Source organism: Sphaerodactylus townsendi, linkage group LG03 (genome assembly GCF_021028975.2).
Source record: "Sphaerodactylus townsendi isolate TG3544 linkage group LG03, MPM_Stown_v2.3, whole genome shotgun sequence".
NCBI classification, from domain to species: Eukaryota; Metazoa; Chordata; class Lepidosauria; order Squamata; family Sphaerodactylidae; genus Sphaerodactylus; species Sphaerodactylus townsendi.
In genome coordinates, this window is record NC_059427.1 from 61,767,810 (window position 1) to 61,791,263 (window position 23,454).

Below are 23,454 nucleotides of genomic sequence, written 5' to 3' on the forward strand. Positions count from 1 at the left end.
ACCCATACTTTGGAATACAGTGTTTTAGTAACTGTAGTGCTCTAGATTGTAATGCTAAACAGACTTTGTGGGGTTTCAGTGACACAAGTCATTTTATACTATGTAGTTGAATGAAGCCTATTCAACTTTGTGGGTGTGGAATTTCCCTAACTTCCACTATTTTGCAAAAATTATGATACTGTTATTCACAAATACTTCACTTCAGAAATGAAATAATGGGCTTCATAGATAATTATAGTTTGTTACAAAAAGTTTAACTGGAAACTCTGTAGAAAAACTGAGCACAAAGTAGCAGAAACAAAACCCTACCAAAGGTAACAATCTTCACTAAGGGGCAACTTCCAACTAGGATTTCTCACAGTGCCATCCTTGGGGCGGGGGGGGGGGGGGAAGGGCTGTGGATATGGCATAACTCTGCTGCAAGCATTATTGCCAGTCCAGATGGCATAAATGGCCCTATGTCATCCAGATGGGCAATAGGGTGCTGTGCAGCTCTGCAATTCCTAAATGGAGAAGCTGCCACTTCACAGCAGTTCCTACACTGCAAGAGCCTGCACCAGAACTGATGGGGGCTTTCCAGGGCAGAGTCACTTTAGATGGTGGTGTGGTGGTTAAGAGTGGGTGGACTTTAATCTGGAGAACCAGGTTTGATTCCCCACTCCCCCACATGAAGCCTGCTGGGTGACCTTGGGCTAGTTACAGTTCTTTCAGAACTGTCTGCTGTGGGAAGAGGAAGGGAAAGCGATTGTAAACTGCTTTGAGACTTATTAAAGGTAGGGTATAAACTGAAACACTTCTTCTGAGGACTTTCAACCCAGAAACATCCCCTTCAGCTGCCAGCAATTTACACCATGAAAAGACCATGCATAGTTGATTAGAACACAACAGTGAGTTTTGAACTTTTGAGTGATCCAGGTTTTCCTCCTCTTCTCCATACTTCCCCATTCATCTTTGGAGGCAATGCAACTATACCATCCCCAGCTGCCACTGAACTGCCCGCCCCCCCCCCCCATTGCACTGCCCATCTGCCATTTGTCATTGCTCTATAATAATCTGTATTCCACCTCTTAAAAACCTGCAGACAATTTACAGGTCCAATGCTAACCAGAAAGCCACTGAAAATGTTTATTAGTAATTAAATGTTATGAATTACTTTTAAATTGTGATATTTGATTGAACAATGTTTATCTGTTCAAAAGTAGAAAAGGCAAGACTGCAGTCTGGAACTCACTTATGCATATTAATTCCCACTTAAGTGAATAGGCTTAAGTATACAGGATGTGAGAATGTGGCCAAAGTTTTCAATTCACAAACCACACTGGCTTCAATAGGAGCACGTCAAGGGGAAAAAAATGCAAATTGCAGCAACAAGTGGAAAAGACTGGTGCAGAAACTCTTGAGTATTTGCTACTGGGTAGTTATTTGGTACTTAACTGTTTATTATTTAATTATTTTGTTTGTAATGTTTGATTGGATCATGCTCTAAAATCATGAAGAGATATTTGCTTAAAGTAAAACATAATAAAACAAATGTAAAATGTGACTACTGCCACCAAGATGAGCCTTCTGAATTACTCTGGTCCTAGAAAATGTATCCCAAGGTAAATATATACATTTATTTATTATTTAAATTTGCTATACTGCCCACCCCTGAACGGCTCTGGACGGTACACAATCTAATACATCAGTTAAAATACATCATAAAACCTGAAAATTAAAATACATCATAAAAAGCTTAAATATATAAAGTGACAACCTAATAAAGTGTTTAGTAGCACTGCTAAGGTGGTTATTGGTAGACTGAATTCTTAATATGGTATAGCAAGTCTTCAGATAGGACTGTTAGCAGTTCTTTTTCAATAATGGAATTTTCACTGTGATCCTGAACACTTAATAGGTAACAAATAATTTTTAAAATCCAAGTGACTTTTACCATCTCCTTCAGCAATACAAAATGATACAGTATCTTTGAAAACCAGATATATGAAAATTGTCTATATCTTTCTGCAAACCAATCAATTTTAAACACTTCAGAATTAATCACTTTTTTCCAAGTAAAGAAATGAAATCAAGGGACAGACATCTGAAAGAAAGTTATAATATAAGGGAGCTATGGATTAGCAGCTAAATTAAGTAGATGCTTTTTAGACTGGTAACAAAGGGATAATAAGATGAAGAAGAGCTGAATTCATTGGGAATATGAAAATGGCATTCTAAATTACCAGCTCATGCACTTTAAAAAAACCCTGCAGGTAATTACTGAAAATAACAATGGTTGTAACTAGAATTTCTAAATCTTTTCTTTCATAAGAGCAAGTCTTCCACAGGCAAAATTTCAGTGAGTACTAACTCTGCCAGAATGATAATTTGGAAGATAATACAAATTCCATAGTAGACTTTGATGGAAACACAGGTTCAACAAATGTCAGAGGTAAACTCCAAAATAGTAAACGGTTGTCTTCTCTAGAGAACTGGCAAGGGCAAGTGTTTCTTTCATTCCCCCTCATCATGGTTCTCAATGTGTTGCAAAGCATGCTGTGAACTGGACAGCAGCCTGCTTCCTACTTCCTACTCATCTGGAGGCTGCCCTGGGAAACCATGCACCCCAGCACAGAATACAGATAAACAGGCACTTTGTTAGTCCATAAAACTGCCTCAGTGAAGAGTTTTATTCTCAGGGCCATTTTTTATGTTCCTGTTCACAACCTTTGTCTTAAGTCAGAGAGTGCCATAAACATATGTGGAAAATGAATTTGAAAACTATCCAAGGCATTTTACAACATTCTGGATCAATTTCGCAGATGTCTAAGAAATTAAACAGACACATCAGCCAATTTGCAAATTGCCCGTTTTTGTTCCTCTTTTGACTTTGTTACAAAATACGTCTCGAGAAAAGTAATATGGACAAAGACAGAAAAGGAGCATGAAGTGACCAGAGTAATAGTAGTGCATTAATCCTATGGCATAAACCAGCTGCCCACAACCTTCCATAAATAAACATAATATGTTCCCCAGTATAGTCTCTGGAATGTTGCTGTTCATATGAAGACAATTATAAGTGTGGAGACGGATCAGAATGTGTATAAATTTGTATTTGATTAAGTTATAGAACCAAGGATTTGCAAAGAATCAAAATGGGAGCTTCTGTGTAAGTGACCAGCAAGCCTGCATATTACCAGCTTGCTAGCAGAGATGCAGGCAGGTACAGATAACATCTTTAGTATCTTGTAACTACAGGCTACTACGTGACAGCAGTCAAATGAATTTTATTACCTTGTTTTTGGGTTAGAAATGAACGTGATTAGTTAAATCAACAAAGTGTTTTTCTATATAGCTAAAAGAAACACATAAATGATAAGTGATTCACATGTATTAGTATTTTACTATAATTCTATTGTCTTAGAATCATTGCATAACTCTTGTAAACCATGTTTTAACATTTCAAACTGGGGAATTGTTAGAAACATTTCATGCTGAGGAAAAGTAAGTTTTATGAGCCAAAGGAATCCTGCAATGTCCTGGGGACATAGATCTCTCTGGGAGAAACCTAGCAAAACGGGTTTTTATTGGAGACAACAAGCTAGCTTTTATGGCTATCCTTTGTATATGCATAGAGGCCATAAGCTAACAGCATGTAGCGTTTGAATTACAGAAGGAATGTGAGAATACGTAGGAATATAGGCTGCCTTCATGTGACCAGATCTATCCAATTAGATTTTTAAGGTATATGAATCATAATACGTGGAACAAAAGGGGAGGACTATGTGACGTTTTTGCATCTACAAAAATTAAGGCTCTTCCTCTACTGGCCGTGCCTCTTTAGAGAGCCACCCAGGAGAGGTCAACCTCCTGTAACGATCTAAATTCCGTGTCTCTCAATTGAGAGCACAAGGGCGTGTCCCTCTCTTGGGAGAGTTCACATTCTGTAATCTTATCTAAATTCTGCTAAGTAAAACTGTTTGTTTGTTTTCTAATGTCAGATGACTTTTGCTTTTATTTCTAACTTAGTTTTTCTTAAAACTAACTCAGCTGTGTAGGACCAGAGAGCGGCCCTGGCCCCACATAAGAATAACATTCTCCTCTGAAGGCTAGGCAAGTGCAGTTCCAGTACTTTTTGATTCAGGAGAAGTGGTTCAGAATCTGGACAACACCAAGGACAGGTGGGAAATAAGCCAAGAAGTGCAAGTACTTTTTTGTGTGATACATGTATACAAACAAGAAACTTTCCACAGAAATCATGAATTAAGACATGGTAGGTTGGTGTGTCTTTTCTGGTAATGCCAAATGAGGAACAAGATAAATATGAGTGTTTTGCAGAAAGGATGAAGTGCAAATATGCACAAATAATATAATTTAATAAAAGTATTCAGAAATAATTGCAAGTGAAAAAGTTAACTAAACCCTGAGACTGAGGCCCCTTCCACACATGCAGAATAATGCACTCTCAATCCACTTTCACAATTATTTGTAAGTGGATTTTGCTATTCTGCACAGTAAAATCCAACTGCAAAGTGCATTGAAAGTGGATTGAAAGTGAATTATTCTGCATGTGCAGAAGGGGACATAATGATGTAATGTTAATAACTATTTCTAGTAACATTTGGTATAATGTTTGAGTGAACTATGGAACCATTAACTCATAAGGTATGCAGAGGATTGCAGTCATAGCTGTATTTCTGACGCACACCACTAGTGTGATGTGTGTTGGACTAAAAGCAGGGAAACAGATCCATTCCCACCCTGCCATAAACCTTACCTCAGCTACTCACTATTTGTCAGCACAGTTTACCTCATAGAATTGGCTGAGGATAAGATTAAGGTGGAAGTTTCTCAGTTCCTGTCAACGTTTCTTGGGGAAAGGGTGAAATAGAGGTCTAATAACTAGATAAGTAAAGGCTTAGCACACTTGCTTCACCCGGCTTATACTAATTACTTTTCTTTCATATATTGCAGTAAAGAAACACTAGTTTTGAGATGGCAAGTACATATGGATGAGCCTATTTTATTGAAGTATCAGTACAATCTTAAGCAGAGTTACAGTCGATTAAAGTTAACTGATTTTAGAGAGAAGGAACTCTGTCCAGGATTGCCTAAAAGTAGTTCTACAAGGTTTTTTAAAAAGTTGGCACAGTGTCTAAATAGAAATGGCAAACAAACAAGTCATGTAGCAGCTAAAAGTCATTTAACAGCTTAGATGTGGTACAGGAAGCCCTTATTCAGTTTTGCCCCGATAATGTTCATGTTTTAATTGATAATGTAATCAAAGAACACAAAAGCAGAGATCTATTCAATCAAGTAATTTCGTATCATTATTTAACTACAAAAGGCTTAATATTTTTGTAAACCATTTCATAAAAATGCAGATCATTATCATTCAACATAAACTGCCTCATAGGGTAATTGACAGCTACCTAAACACCAGTCACCCTGGAATAATTTGGAAGAGACATGGGACACAAACATATCCTCTTAACCTTCCTTTGAGTCCCTTAGAAGCAACAGTCAATCTTAGTCATTAAGAAGTGAACTTGGAAGTTCCTGGTTCAAAATTCACCTCAGCCATGAATCCACAGTGGCCTTGGGCAAAGTTCTAATGTTGAGTCTCAGATCCTCCCCTTAATACTTACTATCTTTCAGCATGCTGTACATATTGATCATTTAAAAAACCCCAATATAAATGCTAAATATAAACCATGAAGGAACTGCTCATTTCTAATGTGGTCAGCAGTGTTGTACAATCTTCATTATCTTTTTCATCATAGTAGAATGATGGTAATGTTCTATTTCACCCTTTTTCTTTAAAAATATATAGTGATATAAAAATATGAAATATCCAGGCTACCTCTGAGTACATAGTAAGAAGATCCCTTCAGTACATATGTGATATCATTTGACAGCCACACAATATCATCTTACACCGAAGCATCACAAAGGTGTGACTTTTAGGCAAAGTAAATTTCTGTTTCACAAAAATCAACAAGGTTAGAGGCTGAAATCCAGCAGTTCATTCACATGGACAATACTGAATCTATCTGTCTGTCTAGGACAACAGCCTATTTCCCATATCTATGCCAAATTTGGAGGGAATTAAAAAAAAAAGTCTCTTTCTAGTGTGTGTGGTTTGTGTATGTGAAAGATCAACTCCTGAGTCCCCAAGCAGGTTCAGATACACATGCAAGTTCATTTGGATAATATCTTAAAATGACAAATGTTTAAAAACATGAAAATAGTACCATGAATTCTCATTTATGTATGAAAAGAATATATCATCTCACTTATATTTCCCTGCTCTGAATTTAAGAATGGAGCGTAAAAAAAATGGCAGAAAACTCTTTAAATCGATATGCAGTGCAGATCTCTCTACCAGAGCAGCTACATTATCTTGTATGGCACGTGCACAGTTGTCAAGGCAACCAGTATCCTTCAACCAACTCTATTATTATGGCTATTAAAGGCTTTTAGATTCTCTGGTGTCCAAACCATCACTCTGAGCTGGTTTGTACTAATAACCCTCAAGTGCAGATGCAAGTAAAAAAGCATGAAATACAGGGGAAAAAACACTTTGGTGATAGCATTATAAACAGCATCATAAACCAATAGCAGCCTTGGAAATTAAATTCAGTCAGATAGAGGAAAGTCAGTCTTACGTAACTATCTTTATTAAGCCAGATAAATGTAGTGACAGTTCATTGCAGAACTTTAGTCCCTGTAAAGGAAAACTGTCTGACTGAATGTAATGGTAGAGCAGGTCTACAGTATTTACTAATTACCTGAAAGAAAGAAAAAATCTCATTTGAGCATTTTTTGCAGTCAAGAATTAATTAGCCAATGCTGCAGCTATCAGATGTTATATTATGAGAAGTAAATGATAAATATATCCATAAAACAGGATTCAGGAAATGACAGATTCTATATTTTAATGTGATAAGTTTAGAGAGCGGATGTACAATTATCCTTTAAAATTTTGGTAGGATTTCTCTCCCAGTAAGTGTTCACATCCTTCCGTCGTATGTAAGTATTTCCACATCAGAGCTCTACAACAACCTCATTATGCTGTTTATAGATTAACATACAGTCTTCTTTAGCCACCAACCAGGGAATTTCAAGCAGAAAAATAGCTTAACTTATTAAAGCGTCCCTGACAAATCATCCAGTAGTTTCTGAACTAGAAGATTTATGCTAGCTCTTGAAGTGCACTCAGTCTTAGGGGAGTGCAGAATGATAGATGCTTTGAAACTAAGTATAAGGCATTCCGTTTTTGTTCATGAAATATGATTTAGGAATCCAACAGTCCATTGCTTGCTGCTGTGTGTGTGGTACAACAATAGGCTTACATAGCAACAGCAGCTATCACTGTGTGGAACAGCTTGTGTAAGCAAAGAAAAACAGCTACCCGTACATTGTGTGGATAAGGACAAAACAAAAAGATGAAAGATTACTCTACTCACCCACCCCTGAGCTGATCTCTCTACTCAAATCACAGGCCAAGTGACTTTTTAAAAAGAAAGAAAACCACTGGAACCAGAATCTTAAACTGATGCAGCAAATCACTTGAGAGCTAAAGATGATATCTTGCTCAGTTTAAACCAATGTACAATAGGGTCTCATGAACATTTAAATACATTTGCTGACTTTTATATAAATGAACAGAAAACTATGGAAAAAAATCCAGTCTGTGCACAAGGCAGTCCTTAGCCTTCTCCTTCACTTTGTCCTTGTTCCTGGTTGAGGCTGAGAATCCTACCAAGGTTGTAGAAGAAATGGACAATGCTTCCACTTCCTTTATTTAGTAAACAAGTCTGATTAAATGGACAGCTATAATCTGTACTCCTACAAGGAATAACGATAGTAGCATTATGAAACTCAGGATAGAGGAAGAATGAAATTGTATCAAACCATTTCTTCCTTGAGTACATAACAAACATTAAATAATCAAATATTCATTTAGTTTAAAAACTAGGGTGCTTACAAATACTTTCCCCATGAACATATGCAAAATATAACCATTAAAATATAAACCATTCTAATTTTCTCTTTGAAAACGCAGTTGAAAGACTGATGCATTTCAGCAAAATTTTTGCACAAATCATCATAACCATGTGAGTACTAAAAATACCATCCAGAGTCAATGGTATTAATTTTGGGAAGCAGAAGCAGAAATGGTCAGTACTCCCCTCAATAAACCTAGGCTAATGGAAATTCCAGCTTGTTCTGAGTAACCAGCACTGTATTCTGAATGTCACTAGATGTAATAAGGATTAAGATAAAGCCACATAGTGACAAAATAGTACTAATCTGATGGGAACTATTCTTTTATCACACACATAGTATTTTCCAGTTTGAAGTTTATTGCAGAAATGATGCCAAGGGCAATCTATTTAGGGCATTATAATGTAAGGCTTTGGATTAGCAAGAGAACATAAGAGAATTTAAGAATGATCACTTCAAATCTTTATACTAGTTTGTTCAGTCATTTTACATTTTACATTTCATTTAACAATACAAAAAGGGGGATGTAAACTTTGCTGCAGTGAAGCATCACTATCAGCAACTTTGGAAAGAAAACTCTGCTGCGCAAGGGCCAAATGGCCATTAAAGCTAGCAGAAAAAAATCCTAGTGGGCTAATGGCCTGGGGAGCACTTCCTGGCACTGGGACTACCCAGTTCCTGAATAATGCAAAATGCACATGTCCTGAACATGGTGGACAGAAACTGTGGGAGATGGCAGTGGTGGGATCCAAAAATTATAGTAACAGGTTCCCATAATGGTGGAATTCAAACAGTGGCGTAGTGCCAATGGGGATGGGCGGGGCATGACGGGGGCGTGGTCAGGCATTATGTGGGCGGGGCATTAATAATTTCTCTGTTACTGTAAAAAACTCTTACTGTAAAAAAAAAGTTCCTAATTTCCAGCTGGTATCTTTCTGTCCATAATTTAAACTCATTATAGCAAGTCCTATCGTCTACTGCCAACAGAAACAACTACTTCTCCTCTAATTGACTGCCTGTCAAAAACTTAATACTTTCAAATACTTAATTTTGTTTCTAGAAATCAAAAGAAGGATACTGTCCTTAAACAGGGAACTTTACCATATTTCTAAAAGATGTTTTTAAAACAGTCCAACAGGGAGAATTATCCCGTTTTCTACCTTCGCTAACCAGCCACATAGGAAACAACAGGACTTTATGCCAACTGTGAAATCATGAGTGGTCATTACAGTTTAGTGAAGATTCACCATCACCATAATTTGCACTTTAGTTTAAGACACAAATTCATTAAAACGTGGATCCGATGGACCATTCCTACTGCATAGGCATATTCAAAAGCTAGATACCAAGGCTACTGCCAGGATACACAGGTCATGACTTTTTAAAAAATTGAGTAAGCATTAGTAGTTAGTACCTTTAACCTTTCACTTATACAAAATGCTTTGTAATCCTTTAGCCCCATAAATACCTAAAATCAGTAATTAACACTCCCTTTTTATTCCTGGGTGACCTTGGGATAGTCACAGCTTTCAGCCCCACCCACCTCACAGGGTGTTTCTTGTGAGGGGGGAAGGGCAAGGAGATTGTAAGCCCCTTTGAGTCTCCTGTAGAAGAGAAAGAGGGGATATAAATCCAAACTCTTCTTCTTCTTCTGTTTAAAGTAAAAAATAAACCAGAACTTCATCCATTGTGAACTAGAATTTGCAGTCCATACTGTATATTCTGCAAATATTTCACATTAATTAATCCAGGATTAGAGACACAGATTAGCATAACATTCTCACATACAGGAAGACAGAGCTTTTAAGTGTCTAAGCATCATGGTAAATCACAATTTATCATAAAATGAACAGAGTGCCAAAATAAATAGCCTACCAAGCAAGTAAATAGTCCCCTGGACCCAACAGTAGTTAAAGGGTCCCTCCTCTTACCAGCTGGCAAGCTCCGGGCTATGAGAAAGAAGAAGAGAGGGGGAGGTGAGGGCGTGGAGATGGAAAAGCAGACCCAATTAGTAACCTGCTGTCGGCACACACAAATAATTAGTAACCAGCTCTCAGGAACTGGTGAGAACCTGCTGGATCTCACCTCTGGGAGATGGGCATAAGCTATCCCCCCCTCATGATAGATGGGTGACAGCCACAACCATTGTGAACTGCTGCCCCTCCCCATGTGCGAGACTGGTGGGAGCTGGCAACCACAGCCCCATGTGAGGCAGGTGGAGCTCCTGCCATAAATTGGTGGCCCTTGCCATGTGTGAGGTGGGTATGAGCTGCCACAGTAAGATGGCAGTCTGCTCTTCCTCCCTTCTTTTCTCCCAATAATGGGGATGAGTATGGACAGGGGTCCTTTCCAGGGTTATTTTTGCCCCCACCAGTTCATTCAGAGTTTCATATTTGCTTGCTGCTAACACATGCATAGTTTGGGGGAAAGTTCATATTTATTCTTATTGTAGATAATTTCTAGAGAAAATAGAGCTTTAAATATCAGGGGAGGAAATCTGAATGATTCTGCTAGCTTGCTAGCTTGCTAGCAGCTGAATACTATCTGGGTTGAGTAGGGGTGATTTTGTACACTAACACACAATGAATAACATTTAACATTTAAGTATATGAAAACTAATCATTAATATTTTCAAAAGAAAGCAAATGCTTACATGAAGTTAAATTCATAAACATAATTTCAGAAATAAATATGTATAATGGGGGCTTTTATTTAATTAGAATTGAAAGTAAAATTCAATGAAAAACCTAATGATCTACATAAACATTCATTTCAACAAAAAGCAATAAATGTCACTAGTATAGTTATTTATAGAGAATACTTTCATCATCCATAATTTTACAGTGCAATCCTGATAAAGAGCTCTAAAGTGCACAGAGAGCCAATGAGACCCTCCAATGGCATATCTCCCAGATGTACCACCTCATTGCCCCAGCCAGATGCTGGCATGCCAGCTGCTGCTTACAGGCCTGACTGCAGCTAGTCAGCTCCTGAAACCAACCCAAACCAGAAATGCCCTCAAAACTGGAAGAAGTTTATGCCAACAAAATTGCGGTGTAGCCCATAGTCATCCATATAACAGAAAAGGCGAACTGCCTGCCACCACTGCATTCCTGCCCCATGCCCCTGTGTCACACAGGATGCAACTACGACTGCAACACATCACTCTCTCCCTAGTGGCAGCCAAATCCCCTCCTCTGCCCCCAATAATAGCCTGCCAGCTATACATAAACCCCAAACAGGATGCCCTATAGTTCATTAAGTAGAGCTTATGGCATGGGACTCTGTCTCAGAGGTCTCTGACTGCACAGTGTTGCATTTCAATAGCAGGAAAGGCAAGAGAGGGAACTTAGCATCACTGAGGGAGTACTTAGCCTTAATAACCAGGGAGGTAGCAAAGTCCATGCTGTATGGTTAACCCATTTCATTTCAGAACTCTTACAGGCAGGAGTGGAGCAAGGGGGAACTGCGTCTGCGGCATGCTTGCATCCTGCACCCCTGCCACACCCCCACTATGCCCCCCACATTGCTGTGTGCTCGATGCATCACACCCCACCCTGTCCCCTTGGCACACTACACCACTGCTTACAGGTGCCCCATCTTTGGATACACAAGATGTAGTACCCACATACTGTCAAGTGAGCATGGGAGGGGGAAACCAACTCCTGGGCTGGGATTCTCTCCTGTTATTCTCACGGATCAGATATTGCTTTGAAAAAGCTGGCTCCCATACTTGAGGCAGCAGCATGTGCATCTGGGGGTGGCCTTCCAGTACTCTTAACCCATGGCAATGCTATTGGGCAAACTCCCAGGGAAGTGAATCCAGAAAACCTGTCTATGATGTCGGGAGAGAAGATGCTGGCAGCCCTGAACTGTGTACCACCTTCCCCAAGTGGGGAAAAGGGCACAAATGCAGTTGGGGGAGACTGGCAGCTTCCCCATTGTGCTCTGCAATCAGCTGGTGAAGCAACCATGGACCTATAGCGTTGCAGGATCAGAGTCCTATGCAATAACAGCAGCACTGGAAGGAGCAGTTGCAGAGCCTTTCCTCACAGGATCAGTAAGTGTTATTTAGATGTCTAGAGCGTGCATCTAGTTTCCTGGCAAATGAGGTCCGACTTTTGGTGGTCTGAGGGTGTGAGTGCTTGCTCTAGAATGGGGGAGGGGGCGGTTTCTGGGTCCCAAGCTCCTAACTTCATTGCTGACATCTAATAAGCTGTGCAACTTTGCAGTGCAGGTAGGTGGGGGGGGGGCATACCCTCTTGGGTGTAAGATGGAGGAGCTATGAAGGAAGAGGAGAAGCATAATGATGGATCTGCCTGACAGCTCATCAGCCAGGCTTTCCTACTGCCCCTTCTGTGGTTCATGGGGCAAAATGTCAGCTCCAAGGATTTTGCCTGCTTTTTTTTTGTTTTACTTTTCCAGAGTAATCATGTGTATGGCTTCCAGGGGTGATAGTTCCCTGTAAAGGTGAAGCTCAGGCCTTGTTCCTCTCTGACAGTTATGCTGTTATTGGGCATTTTCTCTTTGTTTGATGACTCTTTGTGGGGAGGGGTATGTGCAGAGGTGGGACTCAAATAATTTAACAACTGGTTCCGGTGGTGGGATTTAAATAATTTAACAAATATTTTGTTTACAAGGACCATTTTAACAATTGGTTCTGCTGAAGTCGTGCAAACCTGCTGAATCCCACCACTGGGTATGTGGCATTGAGAGACAGTGGGCAGACCAGCAGATGGTGATTGGCTGTATCTGTTTATGCCACTCAGAGGGATGCCACTGGGTGACTCTGGTTGGTTGATGGGAGCTGCCAAGATTGCTATGGACTCTAACACACTTGCTATGCTGTCAGTGTCTTACAGAGGAGCATGTGTTGATATTTCCCTGAGGAATGTTCAGGATGCTCTTCAGATTTACTAGTGGCAGGCCTTTTTTACCACAGTATCCCTCAGGATCTACACCTTCCCTTTCTTATGCAATTTGGGATAGTCAATGTTTATATTGCACATAATAATCAGTATGAACAGTATAAATAATATACTGCTAATGACTGCATATCTTTTCATGACTGCATATCTTTTCATGTTAAAAGCTGATAATAATGAATGAAATTTGTAATACGAAGAAACTATTTATTGTAATTGACATCTAGGTAAATAAGAGGGAAAGGGCTGATTATGTTCAAAAGTTAATTACATTAAGTTCAATGTAACTTATTCTCTAATGTGTGGGTTTAAAATTGAAGTGTTAGGCATGCAGCATATATTAATTAATATCTACAGTCAGTCCCTACATTTAATATTTTCAAAATAACATTTACTACAGTCTTTGTGTACAAACATTTATTATGAAAATAAAAATAAATATTAACTCACTACTTAATAATAACATTTTAATAATAACTTTTGCAGTATAAACTTTCATATGAAAAGTAAGGAATTATGATGTCTAATGAGTTAACAGAATAGGACTGAAATTTTATGACCCTTCAGATACAAGGCATCCTTAGTTCTTAATGTGACATTGCATGTGTAACAGTCACATGATGTGCCTCATGATTTCTTGTGAAAAAAGAATATTTGATTTATTCAGACATTTTAGGAAAACCTACAAGATGATTTTGACAACCCAGCTTTAAGTCTATTTCAACAAGTAAAAACAATAATAAATCAGAAATATCTTGAACTGTTATTTAAAGTTTGAAGAATTCTGGTAAAATTATTTCCTTAATGAGGGAAACCATTAAAAGATTTATTGTATTCTCATTTTAATTTGAAATAGAGCTACCATCTATGTGAAAAAGATGCCTTCTCTTGCTTTCTTCAATAAGACTACAACAATATTGTTGTCATCAAGACAAACTAAACTAATAAATTTTAAAGGGAATTGTTTCTGTTACGAAAAAGGGCTTTCAATAGGTATTTTTCTGTTCAATATGATGCTAGACAGTGCTATCCTATGCAGAGTTACTCCAATCTAAGCCCACTGAAATGAATGGGCTTAAATTGAAGTAACTCTCCTTAGGATGGCACTGTTAGGCTATAATTTAGGGGGGGAAAAGTTCTGTATCTTCTTTAGAGTATTCAAAGGTTTACATAATATAATATTAGACTACCTTGTCTGTCATCATTAGATCACTCGAATGCTATGAGTCGTTGTGATCTCATCTTATACCTTCTTAAACCATGACTTACAGATGACCTTGTCTCTCCAAAATAAATTCTGTCACAATAATGACTTATAATATTCTATTTGATCAACTCTGTAGTCATCTCCAGTTCAAGAAGCCACCACTGAACTAATTGTCTAATGATGCGCTGAATTATTCTTTTCATTCTATGCATTCAGGAGAGACTGACAGTTTCATTAACCTTATACGCCACGGCTCTGAGAAACAACCATGCTAAGCAGTTTATGTTTGCCTAAAATACATGATGTTGCATGTACATGTCCCAAATCAATTTTTGTTGTTTTCGAGTTGCATTTTTATAGCAGGTTACATAAAAAGGAGGAAAAACACCATTTGTAGAATACAAAAACTTAAATTTTAAAAATTCCCATGGTATATTATCAAATCAGCATTTTAATTATAAATTAACTGTGAATACTTCCCTTAACTAATAATGTCTTTTCTATAATAAAATAGGAATACATAGCATTCGCAGCCAAGAAAAAATATTTCTTGATCTGACTTTGCTATGTGCAGCTTGTGTTTTGCTTTTATAAAATCAAGTATGCATCAAAATTACTAAATTCTTAACACTCTCTTAAATCTTTTACTTAATTTTTAACAGTCATTTACTAACTGAACAGACTTCTTTTTTTCCCCTAGATCAAGAGAATGAGGGAATATGTTATTAATTAATCTCACTATGATTTCTGCCAGGATTGGACTCTGCAGGTATCTCATGCTATTGGTCAAATGTAAAGAACATAAAATATTGATGCAATTTAAAATATTAGCTTTTTATAAAGCCCAAATTATACTAATAATAATTCTCACAGTGTAAGTTTCCATACTCTGGAAGACTTGAATTAATATAATGGATTCTGTTGTTTAAACACTTTATTTAAGCAGTTTTTAGTTTTATTTATTAGACAATGCTTAATGTTATCAATAATAACTGTAGTAATAAATAGTAAAAACCACAATGTATTATGTTACTTTATGATACAAAATATCTATTAGAATACATTCAAAAGAATCAGGTCTGCTGAGACAGATCCTTCTTTAATTATGGCTCTTATTTTAAATTATCACTTTATTTGAAAGCAAGCTATATTGTGAAACAATTGTTTATCACTTTCATCTGAACAACAGTCTTTTACTATCATCTGCCATAAGTCCCAGTGCAAAAAGTATAATTAAAAGTAATCTTTTTGTAAAAAAAATGCAGACAGCACAATCCAGAAAGTGTGGGGGGGGGGATGCCCCTCTGGATGTGGCACGGGCTTCTGCCAATGAAAAGGCCCTGTCTGGGGCACTCACGCCAGTGGAGGGACAAATCTGCCAGTGTCCAGGCACTGCAGTGCCCTGTGACGCCTGGATGCAATGCCAGGCCTCACACTGGCACTTGCATGCCACCCCCAGTTAAACTGGAGTTCTGGCATTCCTGGTGGGGCAACCTTAGGCCGTTTCTGCACAGGCGACAGAAGCAGCTGGCCACCAGCCTAATTCATGCTGGTGGAGCCACAGGACTGTTTGCATGGTCCGATACGGGTGGTCCCAAAGATGCCACAAGCTGCAGGGGCGGCTCTGCATGGAGCTGCTTTCGGTTTGTTTTGTTTACCTGCCTTTTCTCCCTGTGAAGCTCTGGATGGAGAAAGGGTGGAGGTATGCTGCAATTTTTTGTGGCATATCTCTATTCTCCCCTATGGGAGAATTGGAAGGGTTTTTTTTTAAAAAAAAACCCTTTTTTGGCTTCCCACACTGCAGGAAAGCCCCGAGGAGCAGGCTGAGCAGTGATCAAGCAGCGCTATCCCTGTTTGCCTCGGCATTGGATTGAGATGTAACTCAACTCAAAGAAAATATCATTAAAAGTTAAGGGGCATATGGCACTGTGCATGTTCCTGCAGTTAATGCTTCAGATTGAATGCTAGATTATCCTTCACTGATGGTGCATAACTTGAATAACTTATTGCTCCTGACTTAAAGAAACTAATTTGACTGAGATATTTTAGGATGCTGCCAAAACAGGAATTTGGCATGATTAGCTTGACTGACAGACTCCATTATACCTCTTTCAATAGACAGTGGATTTACGTTGAAGACCTGATGCCAATTTTATCTAACTATTTAATATTTTATCACAGTCAACTAAATATTTTATTTGTATTTATAGTTGGCTAGTGAATACGTTGTATTATCACTTTTGACCATTGAGAACGGCCAGTGAGCTGACATGCATCTGAGTTTAGGTCATAAAGTATGATATAGGATTCCTTTGTGTTTTGTCATTGTGATTTTATGCTTATAAAGCAGTCTAGTATGGGCCTTCTACTATGATGCAATGATTTTAATTTGGAATAAATGCATTTATATTTTTGTTACTTAGCTGTTTCTTATCTAGTGGCCCTAGTTAATTGTTGAGCTTTTGGTGCATAACGTGGTTCAACATCAGTACCAATGAAGCAAACTCAAAGTTCCAGAGAGTTTTGAGGAGCACTGCCACCAAACACACCAAACACTGTGTGTCAGTTCTAACTTGAGACAATTGCAACACATCTCTACTTTTGTACTTCCATCTAGGAGTCATTGTAGATTTTATAGCACAAGGACCTGCACTGAAACTAGTGCTATGTTGAAGATGGGCATGTGGTGTTTTTTTTGAGTGCAAAATATCCACTTCACAAGAATTAAGTTATTATGACATGTGTGGGAGGAGCCTATAATGTCTCTGATATGGATAGGCTGAGGGACTTGTGAATCCTCAGTCTGGAGAAGAGGAGTTTGAGGCGGGACATAATTGCTCTTTTTAAGTATTTGAAAGACTAACACCTAGAGGAGGGCAGGGAGGTGTTCCTGTTTGCAGCAAAGGATAAGATTTGCAATAATGGATTTAAATTACGGGTGGAAAGCTACCAGCTGGACATTAAAAAATTGTTATAGTGTGAGTAGTCCAGCAGTGAAATCAGCTGCCTACAGAGAGCATTACCACCTCAGTGGTAGTCTTCAAGCAGCAACTGGACAAACACTTATCAGAGATGCTTTTGATCCTGCATTGAGCAAGGGTTGGGCTAGATGACCTGTATGGCTCCTTCCAACTCAATGATTCTATTATTCTGTGTCTCTCATACACTCTTACCTTCTTTGCCTGCTCTCCCATTTCAAAAGGGGATGCTCGCAATTATCATCTTAATTATGCTTATAGCATTATTTTATGCTTCTTAGTGCAATACTCAACCATTGTGAGCCACAGCTTGGTAGTGGGAAAGGCAGTGCTATAGTATTTTATTCATAAAATATATTCATAAAATATAGTGAAATTTAAAATACACTGAAATACGCTGGTGGATAAAGCAAGCAAAAACAGTCTTATGTACTCCTAGAGATTATTCTCAAGCATGCTAAGGACACTGAATTATTTTTTTAAAAATGTACACAGAGTGTATTTTTAATATGGGAGCACTTGAAAGGTGCTAACATTGTAATCCAACATTCAGTGAAAAATACCTAAGTTGAATTCTGTTTTGTCCACAATATATAACATCTGCTATTGCAGTACTATTTGTGTGCAGTATACCAATATGTTTACTTGTGTGCAGATACCAAAACTTTTATTGGGAACCTGCTTCCAAACAAGAAGGTATGATAAGATCACGTACTAACATATCACTAAATTATTTTAAATCAATTACATTTTACCAGTATTGAGAAATAACTGGGCATTTCTTGCAAATTTTGTATGCATTTATAGCCGTAGTTAGATTTTTATTCAACTGATACTTTAATTATGCAGTGTTTCCAATGTCGGTCAAGAATCTTATCAGAAATTTCATTTAGATATAGTTTTTAAAAGTCAATGATTTGCAGAACACTATAGTCATGTGTCATAACAATAATTACAACTAACTGTTCAGAATTTGTAAAAAATCTGACCATTCTTTTTAAAGATATAAGAAAATCAAGTTTTTTTAAAAAGCCTTCAGACAAATGTCCAACTGATATATACGCTTAAGACTTAAATGAATTTGCCAAAAGATTCTATGAGTTCAAGATCACTCCTTTTTATCCTTTTAGATTCCACTGTATCTTTCTTTTTAAATGTATGAACGCATACTTTAGGTTCAGTCTTTTCCTTGAAATGTAGCTCTATAGGACAGGCGATCCCCGCAAGGAATGAAGAATTTTAAGGAGATGGGACGTATACTTCAGAACCCATTATTGTCCTATTTTGATGATCAATCAAGTGGAAGAATGTGATGACATCATCTTTTCGAGATTAGTAATTCATTGCTTGTAGCAATCAAAAGCAACCCAGTAAGATGAAAAGAAAACAGTGGGGAAAAATTGTTCTCATTACCCTTATGATTAGGATTTATTTCACGCTCTCTTCACTTCAAAATGTTCTATAAAATATCTGGTGAAAGTTTATTATAGAGTCATTTATTTTATGTGTCATTTCAGTCTCAAAGCAAGTTTGTTTGCATAATGTGATAAAACAATAATTTTAGTTTTACAAATCTATGCTTTTTAAAAAAATGAGCCATAATCCGAGACACAGAATATTTCAATTCTAGCTGAGTCAATGGCATTTAAGTAACCTGCAAATGAAACTAAATTTTCATTTACGTATGAGTCGCATTCTGAATACAAATTTCATAAAATTACTATCGCATCTAGTCAGAATTTATCTTTTTAAAGTACTGTTAATTTAAATGAGAGAACTAAACACATGCATTAATCTCTGTCAATAAAATCTATGGGATTTAAAAATGTTTAACTAATGCTGGATCATAGCCTGTATTAAGAAAAACAAATGTATTTGTACAAAATTATTTATAACAGCAATTTTTACAATACAATTTACCCAAAGAAAAGATTTATTCATGAAAAAAATAAGTTTGTCACGTTTTATATGGTAGCTTTTCTAGCATCATAAATTGCATAGATAGTATGCCCCCAATCTATTCTTGACCTGATTTTCCTTGAAAGTTCAATCACTTCTACAGAGAATGTTAAATAGATTCCAGTGCAGCAGAGCAGAGAGGATGTAAGCAGAAACTGTAGCTTCTTAAATATATTACAAACTAGTTATAAATACATTATCATGTAGGCATTTTGTTATTGAAATTCAGACATGTTGGTTTGAAATGTCTCCTTACCAGGCAAAAGTTATTTTAAAGACATTTAATAATACCCCCCTATAAAAACATTAATTGGTGGAAACATGAAATGATTATATGGAAAACTCTGAAAAATATATGTGTACTTCTCAGAACCATAGCTGAATTTTATATCTGGACACTGTGAAATATTTCACATTAAAAAGTTTCTTGCTGCTGACATCAAATCTATTTTAGATTTGGTACTCATAAGAGACAGCTAACATGCAAGTTGCACAACATACTACAACATTCAATGGGACAGAATTTTTTTTTGAAAGCTCTAAATGTGATTATTTTTCATTCAGTACTATACTTCAAACATTTAGTTTATTTTGGAGCAATGGGAACATCAATGAAAAAGACATGTATAGATTTTATTGAGTTAACCATTTTTACTCAAAACACACATCAATTCCTTTGTAACTGCAATGTGTCAACTATTTCCACTGTATCACATGGATAATATTCCTGATGCACCATTTAAGAAAAAAAGAGAACCATTAGTAATTATGTTTTCTTCCTCCATCCCAAATGAAGTTGTAGTGTCTGAACCAGAACTAGTAAGGGAGACTTATTAACCAAGTTTGCTAATAGTTCTTTAACATGTAATTCCCGTAACAAATTCATAGTTGAAGTTAGTACTGCCAGTTTACTGATTTTAGTCCTTTTTATGTCCGTCCACTGCCTGGTTCAACAGAAGAGAAATATATCCATCTAATGGGGAATTAACAAAATAGTATATTTAGTAGACTTGCAATGCAATCCAGTGCATGTTTACTCAAACATAAGCCTTATTGTTTACAACAAGACTCCTTCCTTCATAAGTGTGCATAGAATTGTAGTCTTTTTAAAAAGTGGGAACATAGTGTTCCAGCTAAGTCCTTGCTGAGGGCTTATATAGCCATGTCCATAGTTATATCTGCAACCCAGAACTCTACAGGTAAATTTAGGTTAGGCTAAAGTTCAATACCTTAAAGAATTCTGCCTCAAGGGAGAACTGGGGGACAAGAATGGCTCTGCGGGCATTAGGCAAATGCTTGTTCAGTGACCTTCATTACCAAAGCTCTTGGCTCTCAGGAGCATCTCAAGCATTCAGTGTCACTGTTGATATCATTGTGCAACATGACAGGGTGCAAATAGGGAGAAAATAGAAAGTGGGCAACAATCAGCACAGAAAAAAAGCAAATCTTTGTGTAAGGCAGATACTTGTTTTTCCCCCAGCGCATATCTAGTAATTCCTTATGTCACAACAACAATTGCTTACATATAACAAGAAAGAATGATCCACTGTTGCAAGCTCCAGTTTTAATCTGACTTAAACTATGAACAGCCTTGAACAAGGATATTTGATCAAATGTTAAAAGCCAGCTCTGGATCTCCGTCTCTCTCATTGACTTTGTCCAGCTTACAAGAATCATGTTATTATAACTATCCATATCTGGATATTAGCATTCCTTCTCTTAACACTGCCAGTCTCAAATTTAATACCCACAGCTAAGAATGAAATTAACTACCTCCTTTTATCCAATAAAATTGTAGAAGACATCAAAGCAACTATATATCTTTCAGAAAACAATTTCTTGGGCTTTAATGTCTTCCAGTGCACACTATATTAAACTAAATCAGTAAATAAAGGTCATCCCTAATAAATTTCAATCATTTTTGCAGAAACAGTGTAGAATCTTGGTACCAATTTTAGTCACTATGTCAAATGCCAGATCATAAGTGGCTGGCGTTCCTTTGCATAACACCAGGTATTTGCAGGACAGGTAGATTCCACAGGTAGAAAGGTTAGAGATCCAGCAAAAGGCTAAAGGACAAACGTGCTGGCACAAGCGACCCTCGACAAGAGTGTCAAACGCGTTTAGACATCCGTCCCTTCCAAGACTGCAGGTGTCAAAGACGCAATCCCCCCATATCACCCCTCCCCAGTCTTTTGATCTTTTCGCCTTTCCCCCTTTCCAAACCGAAGAGCGCCCAGCCACCCACCCTCCGGGTTAGGAAAATTAGCGAGCCAACGGGTGGTGGGCATGATCTGGGAAGGGAGAGGGCAATATGAAGAACCAAGCAGGTCAGAACGACTCTTTCCCAAACTGAAGGACAGCGCCGAGAGGAGAACCAAGGGGGTCGGTCCGCTTGGAAAAGGAGAATGCCTTCTTCTGGCTTGCTCAGAACGGGGGGGGGGGGTACCATTCCTCACTGGCCACTCGCTCCCCCCTCCTCAGGACATGATTGCCCTAAGTGACCACCGTGATATCCCCCTCTTGACTATTGGTTTTAGCCCATTTTCATCCTCTCTCCACAGCGCCTAAGAAACACCTTGCGCCCACCCCCCCCCCCCACCCCTTATTTCAGCCTCACTCGCATTTGGGTGGATAGAGTGATCCCTCCTACGGGGCTTTTTCCTCACCCCTTTCCTGCATACCTTGCATTGCCACCCCCATTCGAAGTCTCTTCCCCTTCCCGCGGCTCCACGGCGCACCACCTACCTGCTCGAACTACAGTACCGAGGGGACGCGCTCGCTTCTGCCGCACGCGCTCCGGTGCAGCCAGCCCGCGCTGCTCTTCCCGCGCGCGCTGAATGCTCATTTAAAGCCGGGCGCCCACTCTGCAGCGGCTGCTCAGCCGTAGACTCCCGGCTCCGGTTCTCCCTCAACACACAAAGGCTCTCGCGAGCCTGCTCGGACGAGTGGAGCGGCCCCGCGGAGCGGCCCCGCCCCCGCCAGCTGAGACCCGCACCTGCCGGCTGCCTCGGCGCCCCTCTCCGCCTCTCGCCCAGTAGCCAAAGCCCGCCCCAAGCCAGGGTAAAAGTTGAGGCGCGCAGCCCAGCCGGCTGCGTTCGGCGCACAGACACTTGGCGTGCGGCTGCTGCCCCTTTGCTAGGTGCGGGGCGGGTGTGTGACACGTGTGCGCACAGCTCTGGCTCGCGATCTCGGTCGAGGCACGGAAGATGTAGCAGAGTGCCGGTGGACCTGTGGCTTTGGCCTCCCCCTTCCACTGGGCCACTCAGTCCTGATGGGCCCGAAAACTGCCCCCAAAGTGGGGTAGGTGCTGCTTTGAGCAACCCTGCCTCACCTCCTCCATAGACTGGCCACCCGGGTTCACTTGCCCCAGCAAGGGGTGGTGCTGTGACACAGAAAAAGAGGCTACATCACCTGTTCTCACCTCACCTGGCCAGGGATGGGATAGGGCTGCCCTGCCTGCCCTCACCCCTCTGGTCAGGAATGGAAGAGGGCTGCTCAGTCCAGTCTCACCAAAGACAAGGCCACTCCACCTCACTTTAGAGGATTGTACACAGAATGGGAAAAGGATGGGACCCCCCCCCCCCACCTGTCCACATCTCTTCAGGTGAGAGATTGAACTTTCCAGTCCAGTCTTGCTGCCATAAAGGATGAGGCAGCCTGTTGATCTCACCTCTCCCACCGAAGGATCTTTTCCAGCTTTGCCTAGGCAAGGGACCAGGTGGGGCACCCTGCTCAGACTTACCTTGCCCAGTGAGGGATGGGAAAGGGCCATCCTATCTGGCCTCACTTCACCTGGCAAAGGACAGGGCTGAACTGTGGACCTAATTTCTCCTAGCAAGGGATGAGATGGGGCTACTCACCCTGCCTGTGTGCAACAAGGGATGGAAACATGCTGCACAGCAAAAGTTGGTCCGTCCCATGTTCACTGTAGTGAAAACTGGGGCTGCCACACCTGCCCCATTTGTCATGGTGAGGGAATGAGATGGAGTTGCCGTGCTTGGCTTCATCTCACCTAGTGAAGGAAGGGACAGGGCCACCCCATGCAGCCTCACTTCACCTAGGCAGGGATGAGACAGGGTCACCCCAACTCACTGGCGTAGCTCCAACGGGGACATCCGGGGCGGTCCGCCCCGGCGGACTCCTGCCAGGTCACGTGGGGGGCGGCAGCGTCGGCTGCCGGCTGTAGCTGGGCTGCTGGGCGTGCCTGGCCTTGCTGGGACGGACCTGCAGCAAAGCAAAAGCAGGCCTCCTCCTGGGCGTGCTGAGGCTGGCTGAGGGGCGGGGAGTTTGAGGGGGCAGGCCCACAGCTTGAACAGGCACCACATGTGACCTGTGGCTAGCATACGGCCTGAAGAGGAGCAACGGAAAGGCTGCTGTAATGGGAGCCCTTTCC

General features: G+C 39.7%; 1 protein-coding gene across 2 annotated transcripts in view; it reads right to left on the reverse strand.

Moving 5' to 3' along the window:
• The window catches only part of SLC6A1 (solute carrier family 6 member 1), a 128,910-nt gene extending 106,844 nt beyond the window's left edge, over positions 1-22,066 (reverse strand). Inside the window, exon 1 of one of the 2 annotated variants that reach the window (XM_048487872.1) lies at positions 21,807-22,066. The gene's annotated coding sequence lies outside the window, so the exon portion shown is untranslated. Of the gene's footprint in view, positions 1-21,742; positions 21,763-21,806 lie in introns of those variants that run through there. The other variant, XM_048487873.1, reaches the window with a different exon arrangement.
• Between the last annotated feature and the right edge of the window lie 1,388 nt (positions 22,067-23,454).